Raw genomic sequence first — 21621 nt, 5'->3', positions numbered from 1 at the left:
AGTTGGCACTGTTACCATCCACTGCACTGAGTCCCGTGTGTCACCGACTTGCCGAGATTCACCTGAGATGTTCCTACGTTGCATCGCAATTTAGAAAACCTAATGTAACCCTTACTGAAGAAATCATACGATAGTCGGAAAAATATTATGTAGAATAAATGATAAATGTAAAATTGAAATGATGATTTGTCAAATGTGAATGAGTAAAATATAAAAATTATAATTGCTATTATGAGTAATGAATGAGAATTATAATCAATAAACATAGAATAAAATTAGAAATTATTAATTATGTAATTATCTAAGTAAAATGATAAAATTCTGATTTGTAAATTAATCGGCAACATGGGCTAAAATATGTAAATTAAATTAACATGAACCTATATTTATGATTCAACATTTTAAAGGTATATATTAAAGATTTTTACATATTTATGAATTCAAAATTGAATTATATACAGACATTAAAAATGGTTAAATTGAACAATATTTATTACTGTAAAAGACCAAGGACGAGAAAACAGGGAGGAGGAGCAGACTTATCTGGAAAAGTGTGCAGAAGACACTCAAAGGTTGGGTAGCTGACATGCTCTGGACAGAGATTAAAAATGGACAGATTAGGAACACTGTGAGGGGGGTTGGATGTTAAAGTTATTAATTTAAAAAATATACTTAATATCATACATTGGAGAGGGCAGAGTAAAAGATCAGTATGGTTTTTTGGTGTCAGATTGGAATTGTTGTGAGGTGGGCCCCAGGGTTGCCAGGCAACATGTCGTGCCGGGCGGCCCAAGCTGAGATAATTTAAAGATTAGGAAGGAAGGGGAAATAAGTAAAAATCTATGAAGTAATATGAGTTTAAAAAAAAATCATTTTTCAATGTCACAGAAGCGATATGCTCCGTCATCGTAACTTCGCCGAAAACCTGCCGCACTTCCGGCGATGTGGCAGCATCTCCAAGGGAATTCCCGGCCTAGAGGAGGTGGTTAAATGGAAGCTCTGGAGGTCAAGCATCAGGATTTCAGAGGAAGGAGTTCAGGCTGCTGATGAGAAATTTTTACTGCATGTTATATATTAACTAAAAAAATTGTAATGAATTAATAAAAATTCAAATCCCTTGGGTACCTGTATGTATAAAGGGGGCAGGTTCCATCCTGGGCTGTGCAGACTCCGAAGCTGTTATTATGGTGGTTTCACTTCTGAAGCTCCATCTGATGGTGAGAGTCTGCCGCTGTTGAGAGTTCCTGACCAACATTGTGTCACACAACAGCCCGTGATTTGCCGTCACCAGCAAAGCAAAGGTGCTCGCCGCCAGCCCTGAAGAAAGCTGCCCACGGAGATCTCGTGCTCTCTGTGGCGAGAAGTTTGCCTTTTTCAACATTCATTTGATTTCAGTGCTCTGTAATCAAAGGGGGGGGGTGGGGTGGGGGCAGTGCAGCCAGTGTCGGAGCAATGAATGACAAACCGCAACTTTAGGATTTCTGCGTTTTAAATCTTGAAGTTGCGGTCAGTGTCAGAGGGGTAATAACGGCAAAGACTTTTCATTCGCTGTTATTCGCCACCGCAAATTCCGGGCCAATGAGAAGTTTGTTTTCTTTTAAACAAGGAAATGGTACCAGACCAGTGGGGTGGTTTTCTCATTATAACAGCAAAACAGTTGTTTACAGAAATAATACTGCTTTAGAGTACCACATTGGTACTATACATATATATCATCTCGGTGTAGACGTTGGAAGAACATTGTTTGATAAACTGTGCAACTTGAACACCTCTTTCTTCCTCTCCTGCACAGTGTTAATTGCTCAATTTACAACCTTATTACAAGGAATGTCAATTAAAAATTGTGCATGTTAACAAGGCATCCTGCAGATTTCATATCCTTCAGTTTCTAAATAGATAAAGATGGAAGAGAAAAATAGATCACAGGTAACAAACTATGGCTGAAGGACTTAATGTTGGAACTTTACTTCAGACTGAATTAAAAGAACTCGCCTAGCTGTGCTGCAGTGCAGGCAGAGTGTCGAATGCATCTGCAGCACCTATTGAGAGACTTCTATTAATGCCTGCACCATTTCAGAACACTTCAACACACTAAAAAAATGTTGTTTAACATTTTCCATCTGGTTACCCCATCTGTTAGCAAATACCTCAATAACTAACTTATCACGGAACAGAAACTAATGCTTAGCGATGTTGCTGGTATGGTGGAATTTTGAAGGTTAAGGCGTGATTTGATCAAATTTTTCGCGATATTAAGGGGAACTGCTAGGGTAGATAGAAACTATTTCCGCTGATTGGGGAGTCCAGGATTAGGGGACATAGTCTAAATTTAGAGCCAGATCTTTCAGGAGTGAACTTAGGAAACACACGCAAATGGAGGGTAAAAGTCCGCAAACGGCAGTTGATGCTCGGTCAATTGTTAATTTTAAATCAGAGACTGATAGATTTTGTTGACCAGGGCTATTAAGGGATATGGGCCAAAGGCGATTATATGGGGTTAAGTTACAGATCAGCCTTGATCTCATTGAATAGCGGAAAAGGCTCAAGTGGCTAAATGGCTTATTGCTGTTCCTTTGTTCTTAAGTAATATTTTTAATTGCTCAAAGTGAGCTGACCTTCCATTTTCTCCACAATTACAATGTAGCTTTTCTTTGTTTCTCTACGGCCCGGATTTTGCAGTCAGCGGCAAAGTGACAGCGCATGTCACTGACCTCGAAGAAAGCTCCCCACAAAGATCTAGTGATCTCTGTGGCATGAATTTTGTTTGTCTCTCCTAACCTTTGAATCTGGCACAACATCAAGCGAATCTCCAACGTCCTGCAACAGTGATGTCATCAAACAGGCTGAGCAGCCAATCACATTGAAGAATTCTCACAGACAGCAAACCAGGAAGTAAAATGCACAGATTCTAATTTACTTTTTATAAATTTTACAGGGAATAAAGATTGGGACATGCACATAGGAATTAAGGTAGAAACTGAAATATCTTAAACAAACTTTTTTTTTAAACTTATAATTTTAAAAACCATGTCATTCTTAATCACATTAATGGAAAGATATGACATTCCACAAATATAAAATTAGCTTTACAGGGCCAGAACGGTTGTTCAGCGATCAATATATCGTTAAAGACCCAGTTACATCTCTTTCAACAAGGCTAACTTTTTTTTGGGGGGGTAGGGGTTAACTGCAACATTCCAATGTACTATGGGAAGTGTCTATCCTTCAGTGTGATTTGAATTAATTGCCAGCTCTGGGGAGTTGCACAATGCAGCCTGTGGTGAGCAGGGTCTGACTGACCACAACTTCGGGAAATCCTGCATTTATCTGCGCTTGTGCTAAATCCTGAAATTGCAGTTAGTTTTAGAGGGCAGGTTCGCTGTCATTACCACCACAATATATGAAAAGCTGCATCTCTGTCAAAGGAATTATGAGGATTAATGCTGAACTATACTTAACAAGAAATAAACTACATGGCAGTGAATCAGTTAGAATACTGTCCTTCACCAAGATGACCAGGGTTTAGTTTGACCTCAAGCCAATGAGATAAACTGAGAAAAATCTGGTACCGCACCTTTTGGGGGGGTAAACAGTTGCGAGGCTCGAGGCTTTGCGCCAGGCACAGAAGTCTCGCCACTCACAAGAAATTGTGGTTACTGCCCCCGAAAGGAAGTGGAGTGCTTGATTTAGTGCTCCACTTCCTTTCTGGGGTGGTAACGGGGAGGATGCCTCGGGAGCGGGGCGCAACGCTACGCACTGGGCAGCATAGCACTGCCGCATCGGAGGGGCTCAATCCTGAATTAAAGGGAATGGACCAAGCTGCATACTCTGCAAAAAAAAAGGGTGCTACCTGGACCGGGGAGTGGGGATGACGTGCCAACAGCCAGGCACTCAAGCAGAGTGACGGGCTGGTCGATTGCGGTACGGATCCGACGTTTAAAGCACCAATGGGGCGCAAAAAAAAAATCAGCATTTCTTTTTAGCAGCAGCACACCTCCCCTTTAACTTTCACTCCGCGAGGGGCCTGCTGCACAGTATGCATCCCCTGAAACTGTCGTTGTCATCGCCCGGCGCAACTTCAAGGGGCAATACTCAATTTAGGGTCCAGGGAGCTAACAGGGTGCTGCGGATTATCGCCACCGCTAAACTCCCATCTAATTTATTGTTAGTCGTTTGCACCCCATTACCGCCCCCCTGGGGTTGCTAACGGGAGGCGCAAATGACCTGAATTTCTAGGCCCAGGTCTCGTTCCTCTGTTGCCTGTAAGGGTACTATATGTACTATGGGTTCCCGGTGACTTTTAGCCACACAGCCATAATTCAGCACCAATTGGCAATAAAACTAACAGACTCGCTCAGAGAGTGAATGAGGCTGACTAACCTGAAAAATGGGAATGAAACACAAGTGCAGTAAGAGATGCTCTTCTGATGATCTGGAGTCAGGCATTGTTACTGTTTCATGCTGCATTTAACCCTCTGGTTTGCATAACCAGTGTTGCCATATGGTACAAAAAAAAACAAAGATGCTCCTTCCCTCCCTTTGACAAGAACAAAAATAGAAAACAACCATATTTCAAAGAAGATCTGGGCTTTCAACAAACCTTCTCTCATCTTTAATGCTGACTCCGAACTAGACTTGAATTTTCCAGACACAAACATGTTCGTACTCATTACTTTTTGAACAGTAGATGTACTGACCATGTTCTTGCCTCAAGTCTTCAACGGCAGATGGTAAAACAAAACTCGGGGGTTGGTGTCAACTGCTTTTAACAGCCAGGCACTGAAAGAGCAAGAGAATGTCTCGAGGCTGACTGCTTTCGCTACTGCAGGTTTATCTCAGTTTTAGAGACATTGCACAATTCTCCTACAGTGATGAATGCACCATTGGAACACTCAAACAAAAGAAACTGAGTTCAGCTGTGATAGAAGCCCTGCCAACACCCGAGGCCTAGGCCCCTGATCTGCATTGGTTATAGATGGTTTGCGCTGATGATGAATCCTCTACCACGTTTGCTGATCCTTGGGGTAAAACTGGCACATTGGAAAATGTAAGACTACTTCTGACAGTGCGACAACCAATGTTCACAGCCACTAGCAACAGTACAGAGAGAGCAGAATGTCTGTCTCAAAGATAAAATGAGGTTGAAGTGCATCCGCAAGAACAATGTTATTTGAACATATGCCTAGAATTCTGTCCCACTGAGAATAAGGCTCCAGCTGGAGTTGGACAGTGTTTTTTTTTTCTTCATTTGATGGTAAGAAACAAATCAATCGATTTTGTCAAAAAAGACAAAAAAGTGCAAATATGGTGTAAACTCACTGGAGAATTTGCAAAGAGAAAATACCGTTGCTTGCCACTAAAGAAAACAAACAGTGCACCCTTAATTTTCATCGATAGGTACAAACAGACTTTGGAATACCAGAAAAGGGATTGCAACTTCAGCAAAGGAAACTATTGTATAATTTTCCATCCCATCATTAAGTCAGGACACTCCTGTTTATCCCAGAGATCTCTCTTTACAGTGCATTAATTAATGTGTGTGAGGCTGGGTGAATTGAAAATGTTAAAACTGAGATTATAGATTTTTGTTCGGCAATGGTATTAAGGGTTATGGAACCAAGGTGGACAGATGGAGTTAAGATACAGATCAGCCATAATCTAATTGAAAGGCGGAACAAGCTTAAGGGGCTGAATGGCCTAATCCTGTTCCCATGTTCCTATGTTAACACATGCATTTACCCAGAATTAAACTCTGAAATAAGGCTTTTGGGACAATATAAAAAGAGAAGTGAAATAAGTTTGGTTGCTGATTTTTAATTTCTGAGACCGGCATCATCACCTGAACTGATAATTGCAACCCAAAGAAGTCTCCTGTTGCTAACAACTGTAAAGGTCCAATGTGAAATACATTTGAGTAGTCTGAAATCAGACCCGAATGGATGTGTGCTCTATGCAACAACTACCTATATGAACATGAAGGAATACATTTTCCTTCTCTCTGCATGGACGGTAGTCTGGCAGAGCAAATTGCCTGCTGGTTATAGAACTCACCCGATTTTCATTTCATTGGACTAAAAGTCACACGGGTTCCGTAACGGTCAATGTTCCCCTCCACCAGGTTGCCACCCATGAAGGTGAACATTTATCCAGAAGATTGGCATTATGATTCAAAGCGGATGCTGGATGGCTGGTGTTCGAAACAGACAATATCAACCATATATGCAACAGGATGTGCTCCGTTGAGGTTGCGGGAGGTGAGGTGCATTTGCCAAGGCTGAGAAGAGGGAGCGTTGCTCTGCACCCAATTAAACCTTAATTTATTGCACCTGAATTTGTGAATCTTTGGAATTCTCTGCCCCAGAGAGCTGTGGAGGCTGAGTCATTGAATATATTTAAGGTGGAGATAGACAGATTTTTGAAAGATAAGTGAGTCAAGGGTTATGGGGAGAGGGCAAGAAAGTGGAGTTGAGGCCAAGATCAGATCAGCCAGGATCTTATTGAATGGCGGGGCAGGCTCGAGGGGTCAGATGGCCTACTCCTGCTCCTATTTCTTAAGTTCTTATGTTCTTATTTTCGTAAGGAATCCCCATAAGCATAATAGGAGTTCTCTAAAAGACACACTTACATACCAGTTAAATAAAAATAAATCATTACATGTTCAAAAGTAATTAAAATACAATTTAATTAAACATTTAAAACAAAATGTAATAAAAAATAATTAAACATTTTTAATGGGTTATAAACAACCTAAACTCATTTTAAAGGATTTTTTATGCTTAAATAATTACTGAAAAATTGTTTTAATTATTTATTTAAACTCTTACACTGGTAAAAGATGGCCTTTCACCTGCTTTTACAAGGCGTAAGAGTTTCACGGGCTGGGCAGTAGTTGGGCAAATAGCCCATCTCTCCGCCAGCGAGAGTCCATTTCCCGGGGATATGGTGAATCAATTAAGCTGAAACTTGACAGATCGCAAGTTCCGGGTTTTCGCATACGCGCATCGCATGCAGAAACCTGGAACTTGCGGGGCACTTACAACTGCGCATGCACTATGTATGCGGTCATAGACCCTGAAAAATCCTGGCCATAAGTAAGCCTCACTTCAAAGACTTCTGCCCATATTCAACGCTGACACTTTAGTGCAGCACTGAGGGAGCGTTGCACTGTTGAAGATATGCCAATATTGATCCCCCCATTCAACATCACCAAAACATCTCATTGCTGTTTTTAGGACTTTACTGTGTGCAGATTAGTTGCTCCATTTGCCCACATTACAACAGTGACTATACTTCAAAAGTAGTTCATTGTCTGTGAAGCTCTTTGAGACATCCTGAGGATATGAAAAGCACTATATAAATGCAAGTTCTTTCGTTCCTTCTATAAGGAACCGAGGACCTTGATGCCAACTCTGGGCTGTCCAAATTGGAAAGATTTTCTTTTCCCAGAATTATCATCCCCTCGCTTGATGAGCAAGTTTTTTTCTTAAGAACATCCTTTCTATGAGTGCTCATAGGTGCGTAGTTTATAATCATAAAAAAATATATGTTGATTTTCTCTTCAGCCCTGTGTATTCTCAGAACCAGACTTGCCATAAATGGACAAAGTTCTGTGGCTGAAGTAAACCACAGATCTAGCATTGCTTTTATAAATGATTGTCAGCCAACTGGGAACTCTACTTGAAGGCCGATCTTGCAATCTGATGTAGTTAATGCTCTTTCCACATATGTGTTTTTTAAAAAATAATTTAAGATCCCATCGCAGCCTGTGCTGTCATGACTGTCAGGTAACACGGAAAAACATGAGGCAGTCATCGATCGCAATTGAGCAGCCCCAAACCGCACGCCACTCTCTATCCTGAGGGACAATCTCAGATACATTATCCAAAGAAAACCACAACTGAAAACAAAAGCAAATCCTTTCCCTTTTTGTTCCTCGATAAATACTGATTCGGAACCTTGAAGCCGACTGAATCATTTATATACTAACTGTTCATGCAAAAAAAATGTTGTTAGTACAAAGGCTGTAAGTATTTAAACATTTATGATTTCTATTTAATTTTGGAGATTGGTATGAAAATAATGAGCAGCAAGGGGAATAGAGCGAGTTAAAATTGCAATTCAATATGCACAAAGAGTTTGAAAGGGCACATGCTTTGTAAAAAAAATATGGAAACCGTTTAATATAATCTAACCCCAGTGAGATGAAATAGCCAGTGTTCTGATACATAAATCTAATTTCTGATTATAAGCTTTTTAGGCAGATATTAAAGTTGTGCGACCACTGTGGAATGTGAAATGTCTTCCATCTTATTTCCAACGGTCATGTTCCTTCAATTTGTTCTCCTAGGAAAGTAATTGGTAATTTAAAAAAATTCATTCTCAAGAAATGCATGACTAGTCTTTGGCAACGGTCCCCAGATGTTAATGAGGAGGACTTTGCAGGGTCGACTCGACTGTGTGTGCCTTTGTCTTCCTAATTCAATGCCTAGCTCACAGCTGAGTGGACTATCAGTTTTTATTCTTCGTAGCAGTTTGTTACAACTGAATGACTTGCTGGGGCACTTCAAACCACAATCAAGTTGGTGTGGGACTGCAGTCCCATATAGACCAGATTGGGTAAGAATGACCAGTTTCCTTCTCTAAAGAATGTTCGTGAACCAGTTGGATTTTATAATAACGTGATCACTTTAACCATACCAACTTTTTATAATTTCCAGATTTATTTATTTGAACTGAATTCATATTCTCAAATTGCTATGGTGGGATTTGAACTCGCATCCTGCTGAATTATTCATGCAGGTCTCTGGATTACTAGTCCAGTAACATAACCCCTACACTATCACATCCATGTTACCCAGAGGAGTGTGGGTGAGGGAAAGTGGCCTGAATGCAGAGAAGCGACCTTTTTACTAATTATGCATGCAGGCTGTGATTGATAACTGCCAGGTCATGTGTTTAGTCAGCTGTCATACAGGCTGTGAGCTGACAAAAGCAATCATTCTCAGACGTTGACGACAGCCTTCCTGTAACGATTTATGTCAACATTTGCAAGTTAATTACAAGAACACACCGATGTGCATTTTTAAAAAAGGATTTGCACACCTCAACCTCTTTCCATACTGACTTCAGTTCGAGGGTTCTGGATTGTATTATGCCGTGTGAAAGGATGGGAGAGGTGAGTATCTTCAAAGACCATACTAACAAGCATTTAATATTCTCAAATCAACCTTTCACAAGTTTTCAGGAAGGCAGAAAGCTGGAAATCGAGATAGATGCCAGAGAGTCAGCAGAGGAGTGAGCTTCACAGAAACCACTTTCAAAAACTAATTGGTAAATTCCCATCAGAGTACAGAGTGCAAGCAGACCCACCTTACTTATGTTGGATCCACAAGCCTGCATTGCTGCTTCAATCTTCTTATATTAGATATTAATATGCTCAATCCTTATTTTATTTCATGACTCCAGTTCAGTGTAATTATGCCTTCTATTGCTTATTATGCCAGGGTTGACAAGACAGCGGAATAGATTATCTTGTCTACTGGATTAGCATCAAGCAATGTATCATTTTGCACCGAGAGAAATCTTGAAAATTATATTTCAGCTTTTTTTTTAGTTCATTTTGATAAGGAATCAGAAATTACCCTCGGGTAAAGAAATATATATTGACACCAGGAGCAGTAGTTGAATGCAAAGTGTGTTGTTCATGCTAGGCATGATTATGATTTGAAGAGGCATGCTAAAGCAGGAATCCTGCAGCACCCATGAAAATTTGGCAACTTCCCAGGAAGCCAGGAACATCTATACATAACCTGCATAAAGGTCTAGACGAAGAGCAGAGGTTCTCCCCGATGTCCTAGAACATAAGAATTAGGAGCAGGAGCAGGCCATTTGGCCCCTCGAGACAGCTCCACCATTCAGTGAGATCATGCTTGATCTTCTACATCAACTCCACTTTCCTGCATTATCCCCATATCCCTTGATTCCCTTAAAATCCAAAAATCTAGCGATCTCTGTCTTGAATATACTCAACGACTGAGTCTGGGGTAGAGAATTCTAAAGATTCTCTACCCTCTGAGTGAAGAAGTTTCTCCTCATCTCAGTCCTAAGTGGCCGACCCCTTATTTTGAGACTGTGACTCTTGGTTCTAGACTCCTCCGCAAGAGGTAACATCCTCCCAGCATCTACCCTGTCAAGACCTGCAAGAATTTTTTATGTTTCAATGAGATCATCTCTCATTCTTCTAAACTCAAGAGAATATAGGCCGAGTCTACTCAATCTCTCCTCATAGGAAAATCCCCCCAATATTTTTCCCTCAATCAACATCACCAAAACAGCTTATTTGGTCATTATCACATTGCTGTTTGTGATAGCTCGATGTGTGCAAATTTGAAATTAGCAGTTGTGTTTCCTACATTATTACAGAGACTAAACAAAATTGCTTCCTTGTCTGTAAAGTGCTTTGTGACATCTTGTGGTCGTGAAAGGTGCTTATATGAATGCAAGTTTTTTTTAGAAGGGAGCAATAGGAATTTTGAGGTTCCATGGAAATAAAATGGTGTCACAAACACATTGGAAACTATGGGATGAACTCATTGCAATCTGTTCACAGATCATAATACCACTTAAGCATCCCAAGCGAGAATCTGAATGTTGGAATTTACTGACATGGACATTCTTACCATGAGCTCGCAGGCCATCCCGGTAAATGAGCTTCAACATGTAGCCCTGTACAGCAATTCTTTAGGCACTTAAAAGAAAAACATTTTATAATTCCAGGGCTATCATTAGACTGTGACCACAAATCAATCTGCTGTTTATTATGCTAGTAAAAAGCTAAGTGGTGCAGTCTATAGAACTGAGGCTCCAGGTTAAATCAGCATGTGTGTTTGGATTTGCCTTTGAAATGACAGAAGTTCAGCACCTCTAAAGACAAAGTGCCAGTGTTAAAATATAGTCCTCAAATCAAGCACCGACTTGTAATGTATTTGCCTCACGGGTTCTTTGCTTAAGAATTCATAGCAACATGTTGCTATTAAGAACTAATTGGTTTATTAGCAAAGGATTAACAATCACAAAGGATTAACATTACCAGTTCATCCACCAGGCTGCCAACCACCTGCCTCATCATGGACCTTCTGAACCCAACTGGCTGGGGTTTTATTGAGGCTTGTGAACTTCACGTGACTGGCTAAGCCACTGACAACTCAACAGCTCTATCAACCTGTGAGCATAGTCACAGGTGCATAAAATACACTACTCATACCCATACTCTTTAAAGGAAAGGCTTCTATACAACTTTTAGCCGTGTTAACTGTGGGTCAGTGGGTAGCACTCTTGCCTCTGAGTCAGTAGGATGTGGGTTCAAGTCCAACTCCAGAGACCTGAACACATAATCTAGGCTGACACTCCAGTGCATGTACTTTCAGAGGTGCCATCTTTCAGCTGGGATGTTAAACCGAGGCCCCATCTGCCCTCTCAGGATGACATAAAAGATCACATGACACTATTTCGAAGAAAAGCATGGTTGTAAAGTGCTTTGGGGCACTCTGATGTCATGAAAGTTGCTATATAAATGCAACTCTTTTTTACACAATCTAAGGAATACGGATAATAATTATCTCCAGTTTGATCAAACATGTGTCACCACCACAATGTTATATACTTGTCGCCTATTAAACTACTAAAGAGTGGAATTCAAAATGTTCCAAAATATGAAGAAAAAGATTGGAGATATACTCCAGAACGCCCATTGAGAATTGGTTACAGAGTCTAATAAATATATCACAAGCTAAAAATCGTATTTTTCCTCTTGAAATGTAGAGTTGGAAAAAGCCACACTTACATTCATCTCTGTGCTACCAGTTAAAGATCACAGTGTGTCTTCCACTCCTGGCATGATGGTGATTAAACATGCAGTAGCTATGATTCACAGAAGAGCATTTTATCCCTGTATACCTGCGCACTTATATTTTATTCTAAAAAGGCAGGTCTGTTTAGTTCCCGCCGTGTCTAAATTAGTCCACAAATTGCATAGACACCAAATTATTCCAAACTAATTTGATTTGAATCCCTCTGAGTTTGGGGAGTTCAGTTGGCATTCAGTCCTAGCAACCAGTGTTCAAAAAGAAAAATCAAGCATCTCAACTATATTGAATGGATGAACAGAACCACTAGCATATCTTGCAGGGCATCAAAGGTAATTGCTATCCAAGAAACATAAGCTACATTACACACCATGAATGAAAGTTAGATTTAAGCATAGAATCATAGAATGATTACAGCACTGAAGGAGGCCATTCGACCCATCGAGCACATGCCGGCTCTCTGCAAGAGCACCTCAGCTAGTCCCACTCCCCCACCCTTTCCCCCTAGCCCTGCAATTTTTTTTCTTTCAGGTACTTATCCAACTCCCTTTTGAAAGCCATGATTGAGTCTGCCTCCACCACCCTTTCAGGCACTGCGTTCCAGATCCTAACCACTCGCTGCGTTAAACATTTTTTCCTCATGTTGCCTTTGGTTTTTTTGCCAATCACCTTGTATCTGTGTCCTCTGGTTCTCGACCTTTCTGCCAATGGGAACAGTTTCTCTCTATTTACTCTGTCTAGACCAGTACATACTTCTCTGGTAGGAGTTGAGCATAGAACTCAACTCACCACTACTACTTCTTGTATATATTGCTTTTAATGTAGAAAAACATACTAATACGCTTCATAAAAGTGCAATCGGATGAAAATGGATTACAGGACCAAGAAGGAAGTATTAGGAAGGGTAGCCAAAAACTTGGTCAAAGTGGGGGTTTTAAGGGGGTCTTGAGGAGAGGGAGGTGGAGAGATTCATGGATGGAATTTCAGAAGATAGGGCCGAGATAGTCGAAGGTACGGCCACTAAAGATGGGGTAAAGGAAATATAGAAACATAGAAATTAGCTGCAGGAGCAGGCCATTCGGCCCTTTGAGCCTGCACTGCCATTCAATAAGATCATGGCTGATCATTCAATCTCAGTACCCCTTTCCTGCTTTCTCTCCATATCCCTTGATCTCTTTGGCCGTAAGGACCATATCTAACTCCCTTTTTAATATATCTAACGAACTGGCCTCAACAACTTTCTGCGGTAGAGAATTCCACTCGCTGAGTGAAGAAGTTTCTCCTCATCTCGGTCCTAAATGGCTTACCCCTTATTCTTAGACTGTGACCCCTGGTTCTGGAACTCCCCAGCAATGGGAACATTCTTCCTGCCTCTAATCTGTGCAATCCTGTCAGAATTTTATATGCTTCTATGAGATCCCCTCTCATTCTTCTAAACTCCAGTGGATACAAGCCCACTTGTTCCAGTCTCTCCTCATATGTCAGCCCTGCCATCCCGGGAATCAATCTTGTGAACCTTCGCTGTACTCCCTCAATTAGGAGACCAAAACTGAACAAATATTCCAGGTGTGGCCTCACCAAGGCTCTGTACAACTGGAGTAAGACCTCCCTGCTCCTATACTCAAATCCTCGAGCTATGAAGGCCAACATGCCATTTGCCTTCTTCACCGCCTGCTGTACCTGCATGCCAAACTTCAATGACTGATGTACCATGACACCCAGGTCTCGTTGCAATTCCCCTTTTCCTAATCAGTCACCATTCAGATAATATTCTGTCTTCCTGTTTTTGCCACCAAAGTGGATAACCTCACATTTATCCATATTATACTGCATCTGCCATGCATTTGCCCACTCACCTAACCTGTCCAAGTCACCCTGCAACCTCTTAGCATCCTTCTCACAGCTCACACTGCCATCCAGCTTAGTGTCATCTGCAAACTTGGAGATATTACATTCAATTCCTTCATCTAAATCATTGATGTATCTTGTAAAGAGCTGGGGTCCCAGCACTGAACCCTGTGGCACCCCACTGGTCACTGCCTGCCATTCTGAAAAGGACTCGTTTCTTCTGACTCTCTGCTTCCTGTCTGCCAACCAGTTCTCTATCCATATCAGTACATTACCCCCAATATCATGTGCTTTAATTTTGCACACATGGAAGGGGGAATACACTAGATGCCAGAGTCATAGGAGCAGAAAGTTCTGGGGGTAGTTGTGGAACTGGAGATTGCAGAAACAGTGAAAGTGTGGGCCATTGAAGGGATTCAAATGTGCGGATGGGGATTTTAAATTATGATGACAAAATTTAGTGCTGAAGGGTGGATGTTTACTGTGATATATGTGAAAACAGCCTTGATTATGCATTTGGCCTGCGGTGCAATCACCACACCAGGCAGCAGCCAAAACAGAAGAATTAATGAAAAATCGGGAAGCTAAGCTCTTTCAAATTGCCCGGTTGCATCTGTTTGTGGGATTTGGAGTTAGCCACGCAAACTGGAGTCCACACAGCCAAAACAAATAGGATTGTTGATTGACAGGGGCATTTTGCATAGAAATGGAATCTTGGGAACTGTAACATGACAATATCTCAACAACTCTACTGTCCAATGGAAGAACATTCCAAGGACAGCAGCTATCAAAGCCAGCTGGTGGGATTTAAAATCAATCCCTGATAGCAGAACCAGTTTGACTTTCAGTAAAAATACAGAGATTGCTAATTGAGAATGAGCGATCTCAAACACAAAGGATGAAAAGTTTGATTAAATTAGCATAAATGCCAATTGCTCCATGTGAAACTCAGTCAAAGCCTGAGAAAAACATTATCCTTAAATTGTAACTCTTCCAATTTATTTTGATGGGAAATCATTTTTTCGAAGTATGATTGCTTGCTACAAACATTACTTGTGAAGCAGATTCTTTTGTACAAAACCTTTTTCTGGTTCCTGAAGAAAAGACAAAATTATCCAATGAAAATTCGTTAATTTTGATCAATAAATGTTCCCTTGAAGCTGCGCAGCTTTTCCAATGGTAAATTCCACACATGCGCGGAGTTGTGATTGGGCCGCACAGCCCTTTAAGGGGCCGCACACACAAAACAATGTTTGGGGGAACATTGGTGTCCAGCCCTACAGAATTAATGTGGTGTCATCTACATGACATTTTTAACTAAAATTAAAAATCATGAAAGAAAATAAATTGCTTTATGCTGTACAATAAGTAAGTCAGACAGTGCATTCATGCTAGTAGTGTTGCCGAGGCCTAAACTGACTGCAAAATGGAGAGAGACTTCCTCCGATGGGGACTCTCACTCTGTTTCTATCTAGTGTCAGGACAGGCCGTCCATATGCATTTAGGTTGCATTTACACTATGACTGTATCGTTGGTTCTAAACATGACAATTGTAGTGTGAATGCACCCTAAGCAACCAACATGGTCAAACTTTAGAGCAGACTGTAACTGGACTCTTCTCTCTCCACAATCTCCCTGTTATGGTGGCACTGGCCCTTTAACAGTTCTGTGAGGTGCCAAAGCTCGGTCCAGCACTAGAGAGGTTAAACTGAGTGCTGTAGTGAGATAGAATACTCCATCAGTGTGCTTATCATATGCACTCATCTCCAGGATCATGTGATGCAGTGCTGCACAGGTAGAGGTGCCCTCAAGGACAACATGGATGGGTAGGATGTGACTGGGGGTGGAAATGATGAAATTATATTGGTCATAACAAAAAGCAGCATGCTATGGAGATGGCAGGAAAGTGATGAGTGGAAGACAGTTCAAAAAGTAGGAAAGAGAATAAAAATATAAAGACTGGAATTCCTGTGCAAAGAGAGAAAGAAGAACTAATAACCAGGGTCCCTAACATTAATGCTGAGACAAAGAAAGAATTCCTTGGTATATAGAGAGAGAATCAAGAGTGCGGTGTATCGCACAGAGGCAATGGAGCAACTTTAGTCTGGACAGATGGAGAAGCAGGTAAGAGCAAAGCCTGGTGTATAACAAGATACATTATTGGGGTGATTGATCTAGATTGGCATTTCGGTTTTAGTCAGAATATGTTCAGATTCTTCCTGCTATTGAATAAAACCTAAAGACGACAAAACATGAAGGTGGGTAAACTTTTGACATGCAACAGGTCAAATACACTGGATAGGTTCCTCTTCAGGTTCTCACTACTTAATAAAAAGGGACTTGCTTCTTTGCCTCTATATCAGTGCTAGAAAATCTGTTTATTGGTTTTCCTTTATACAGCGTGGAACTCCTGACATTTCTATTCTTCTCATTTGCTAATTCCCTTCCCTATCTTTACCTCAGTAAACCCTAGTCCCACTTCACCCATCACCTTCTCAGTAATGTGCTATCTTTTTGTTCAAATATTTCAAAAGTGTGCAAGAACAAACAAAAAGAGGACACATGGCTCTGGATTTTCGGTTGGAGGCTTCTTACGGCGCTAATGCCGGTGGGGCAGTAAATGTTGCGCCCTATAAAAGTTTGCAACTCCATATGGGAAATTCACCCAAAACTCAGCTGCCACGATCGGGGGCACTAAATCAGGCATTATACACCTGTGCTTGGCCACCCCAATCGAAAACCACCGCGCAAAAAAAACAACTTTAGTTGCGCATGCGCAGAAGCCCGCTATAGTTTCTGAGCCCAGCCAAATGGTCAGGGTGTGGCACGATAGGTTTGGGCTTGCGTAGTTCCACCTGTGCACGTTGAGCAGAGCGGGAAAATGGAGGAGCAGGCAGGACGCCAGAGAGCACACCGCTTCTCAGTCATGGCCGCTGAGGCACTTATACAAGCCATAGAGAGGAGGTGGCCTGCCTTGCATCTTGCTGGAAGAAGGAGGCCTGTGCCAAGAGAGGATTTGGATGGAGAGCGCACAGGAAGTGTCTGCGGCAGACATGGTGCCTCGAACTGCCCACAATGTCGCAAGAAGTTTAATGACCTCTTGAGGATTATCAAGGTGAGTACCCGTCACATTAATGCACCTCTGCCATGGTTGCAAGATCACTGTCTCACACAATGTAAAGTTTATGAGGAAGCTGCCCCTTCTCTATGTGTTCCAGGCCATGGTGTGGGTTGGTGAAGTCACCTGATAGCTGGAGGCTCAGTTCACCAGCCATGCTTTCTCAATTTTTAAATGACGGCCCTTTCTCCTAAGCTGGCAGCGAATCGCCAGCAAATTGGCTACGATGATCAGCTGTGCCACTATCAGGGTGTGAGAGAGGATGTGGTCCCAGGCCGGGACTTCTAAGTCCAAACCCCAATCCCACCAGGGCCTTGAATTTAAGTCAGCTATCTGGGCTCCCAATTTTACTGTTTTTTTGTTGTAGGGTGAAATTATGTTTCTGGGATTTTTGTGTTGCTTTGAACAGATCTGTCAGGTGCTCTGGTAAAAATGGAATGTGGTATCCGAAATGTGCTACATAATTGTCCATGCTATTAATCATTGATGTCCCGGTGTTGAAACCGGTAAAAACATAATTCCAGATCCCGCTTCTGTGTCTTTTCGGTTTGACGTTGTCTTTGGGTTGTAGACGGTACAGCAAAGTCTTATTCAAATAGCCAAAATCGAGCTCGTAGAATGTCCTGAACATTTCTCGAAGGAGAGCCTGGTAGAGGCGTTCTGTCTCTTTTGGGCACCACTCAGGTAGGTACACCTCGGTAAGGTTTAGGATGACGGAAGCCACGGCGTAGTGGACCCCCTGGTATAGCAGTTTGTCTGTGCGAACCAAAATCAAACCGTTCTCTGGGCCCTGGGTGGTAGTAGGTTGGTGGTAGTATGTCAGTTGGTTCGGTTGGGGCTGTGGGCAGGGGCTGTCTGGGGTGTACGCTTAACTCGGTGGCGTGGATGGAGCTGGGGTAGCTTACTCAGGCGACCATGCTCCGGTCCCAACTCATCCCCTCCCCTTCATCCCGCCACTGTCGGGAGAACGCTATGGAGATGCCTGCTGGTCATATCTTCTCTGATCCCCACATGCACACATACACTCCTAACTCCGCCTCCCACCATTTATCCCAACACACACTCACTCACCCCCGGGTGCCCATGATGGTCCAGTAGGTACTGTTGTCCAGTCTCTCCCAATCTTCTGTCGGGTTTCCCATGTCCTTGCTCAGCTTCCTGAGCAACCACCACCTTCCCACCGGGATGTGCCCCTTACAGGTCAGGCGAACCCTCTTCCCAACCACTACCTTAACCCGGGATGCAGTCACCTCAATGTTGGGGCAGAAGTCTGATACTTCCCCATACGTGACCCCGGGGTGGCTGGAGTATCTAGTGGAATTGGACCCCAACCACCCTGGCCACCTTCCCCTGTGGGTATATATTGTGGTCCCCTTTACCCCTGGTGTCCCTTCTCCTGTGGTGACAGTCGGTGCCTGCCCCCCCTGAGCATCCAAAAATGATGGCTTCTTCAGTCTCTCTCCGGTAGCTGATGCACATTCTGATGTAGGTGTACAGGAGCAGGATTTTCCTCATTTCTGGTTCCTCTTCTGAAAGACAAAACCACATTTGGTTCAAAAACCTTGAGCCCCCTGGCTCATCCCTCCCCATTTTCCACTCTGTCTACACCTCAGAGTACCCCTGAACAGGTTTAAACTGTGTGTGTCTATCGGTCTGACCGCAAACTGCAATTTTACTGTGGAAGTCAAGGGGTTTCAACTAATAAACACTTGAAACAACAAAGAAACCTTACATAAAAAAGGAAGTGAGTGAAAAATAAGTCCAGGCTCCCTATCCTATTGGCTCAAAAGCCTCACTGTTATACTCCCTATATTGCAGAGGCCACCTGAGCCCCACTACACTAGAGAAATCTTGATATATATCTGTACACACCTACTGCTCTGCTTTTTAACCTGCTTACCACCCTTCCCGGGTGGCTGTGCTAATCCCTGGGACGTTCAATGTGAACTGTAACATTGTTATTACCAATTTAAGGGTATCTAAGGGTTAAGGCATGGCAGGAGAGCCCGGTCACGTGATATGCTCCTCCTGTGCCATGTGGGAACTCAGGGACGTTTCCGGTGTCCCTGAGGACTACGTGTGTGAGAAGTGTATCCGCCTCCATCTCCTGACGTCCCGCGTTGCGGAATTGGAACTGAGGGTGGATTCACTCTGGAGCATCCACGATGCTGAGAATGACATAAGTGGCACGTTTAGTGAGTTGGTCTTACCGCATGAGAAGGATCCACAGCCAGCTAGGGAATGGAAGACGAGCAGAAAGAGTAGTACAAAGAAAGTAGTGCAAGGGTCCCACCTGGTCATCCCCCTGCAAAACAGATACACTGCTTTGAGTGCTGTTGAGGGAGATGACTCATCAGGGGAGACCAGCAGCAGCCAAGTTCATGGCACCATGGCTGGCTCTGTTGTACAGGAGGGCAGGAAAAAGAGTGGGAGAGCGATAGTGATAGGGGATTCAATCATAAGAGGAATAGATAGGCGTTTCTGCGGCTGCAATCGAGACTCCAGGATGGTATGTTGCCTCCCTGGTGCAAGGGTCAAGGATGTCTCCGAGCGAGTGCAGGACATTCTAAAAAGGGAGGGAGAACAGCCAGTTGTCATGGTGCACATTGGTACCAATGACATAGGTAAAAAAAGGGATGAGATCCTACGAGACGAATTTAAGGAGCTAGGAGTTAAATTAAAAAGTAGGACCTCAAAAGTAATAATCTCGGGATTGCTACTAGTGCCACGTGCTAGTCAGAGTACGAATCGCAGGATAGCACAAATGAATACGTGGCTTAAGCAGTGGTGCAGCAGGGAGGGATTCAAATTCGTGGGGTATTGGAACAGGTTCTGGGGGAGGTGGGACCAGTACAAACTGGACGGTCTGCACTTGGGCAGGAACGGAACCAATGTCCTAGGGGGAGTGTTTGCTAGTGCTGTTGGTGAGGAGTTAAACTAATATGGCAGGGGGATGGGAACCAAAACAGGGAGACAGAGGGAAACAAAAAGGAGACAAAAACAAAAAACAGAAAAGAGGTGAGTAAAAATGGAGGGCAGAGAAACCAAAGGCAAGAAACAAAAAGGGCCACTGAATATAAAAGGGCTACAGGAGGGGTAAAAACTAAAAATCATGGTTTAAAAAGGAGAATGAAAACACTCGACCTAAATGCACGCAGCATTCGAAATAAAATAAATGAGTTGACGGCACAAATCATTACAAATGGGTATGATTTGGTGGCCATTACAGAAACATGGTTGCAAGGTGGCCAAGACTGGGAATTAAACATACAGGGGTATCTGACGATTCAGAAAGATAGGCAAGAAGGGAAAGGAGGTGGGGTAGCTCTGTTAATAAAGGATGATATCAGGGCAGTTGTGAGGGATGATATTGGCTCCAATGAGCAAAATGTTGAATCATTGTGGGTGGAGATTAGAGATAGTAAGGGGAAAAAGTCACTGGTCGGCGTAGTTTATAGGCCCCCAAATAATAACTTCACGGTGGGGCGGGCAATAATCAAGGGAATAATGGAGGCATGTGAAAAAGGAACGACAGTAGTCATGGGGGATTTTAACCGACATATCGACTGGTCAAATCAAATTGCAGGGGGTAGCCTGGAGGAGGAATTCATAGAATGCATACGGGACTGTTTCTTAGAACAATATGTAACAGAGCCTACAAGGGAGCAAGCCATCTTGGATCTGGTCCTGTGTAATGAGACAGGATCATAAATCCCGCACCCTGTGAGCCTTTCGCCCGCCACCACCATGCTGGACCCGTCAACATAGATCTCCCGGCCGTGGGGATGGATCCCCGCCCGGAGCCCTATGTCCACGTCCCAGACCCCCTCAACGGAGCAACGGTGGGCTTTCCCGGTGCAGCATGTTGGCTGCCAGTCGGGGCTCACACATCCCTTTTACTCTCAAATCCATCTGTGAGGGCAGGAGGGTCCAGCGAGCAATGCGTACGCTGCTCACTGTCCCATCCTTAATTCTCCCATCCAGCAGCATCTGAGTGGGGGTGTGATGAGTGAGGAGGGTGATTGGGGACACTCCTGTAAACACCTGCGACCGCTTCACAGCCCAGTGGGTGGCCAGCAGATGCCTTTCACAGTTTGGGTAACCCCTCTCAACCTCAGTGAGGACCCTGGAGGAGTAGACCACCGGCCTCAGTTGGCCGTGCCACTATTGCATCAGCACAGCACTTAAGCTATCCCCGCTGGCTGCTACCTCCAGGAAAAATTCCTCGCCCTCATCTACCGCTCCCAGGGCCAGAGCTTTCTGCAGGTCTCTCTTGAGGTGGGTAAACGCTGCATCACAGTCCTCATCCCACTCTTTTAGGATCCTTGTGCATGAAACTCTTTTAGGGAGTTAACGGAAAAAACATTAAACCGTGCCCCCCAGGTGCAGCAGGTAATCAGGAAGGCAAATGGAATATTGGCCTTTATTGCGAAAGGGATGGAGTACAAAAGCAGGGAGGTCTTGCTGCAACTGTATAAGGTATTGGTAAGGCCGCACCTGGAGTACTGCGTGCAGTTTTGGTCACCTTACTTAAGGAAGGATATACTAGCTTTGGAAGGGGTACAGAGACGATTCACTAGGCTGATTCCAGAAATGAGGGGGTTACCTTATGATGATAGATTGAGTAGACTGGGTCTTTACTCCTTGGAGTTCAGAAGGATGAGGGGTGATCATATAGAAACATTTAAAATCATGAAAGGGATAGACAAGATAGAGGCAGAGAGGTTGTTTCCATTGGTGGGGGAGACTAGAACTAGGGGGCACAGCCTCAAAATACAGAGGAGCCAATTT

This window comes from Pristiophorus japonicus, chromosome 14, assembly GCF_044704955.1.
Source record: "Pristiophorus japonicus isolate sPriJap1 chromosome 14, sPriJap1.hap1, whole genome shotgun sequence".
NCBI classification, from domain to species: Eukaryota; Metazoa; Chordata; class Chondrichthyes; family Pristiophoridae; genus Pristiophorus; species Pristiophorus japonicus.
This window is presented reverse-complemented; position numbering follows the sequence as displayed.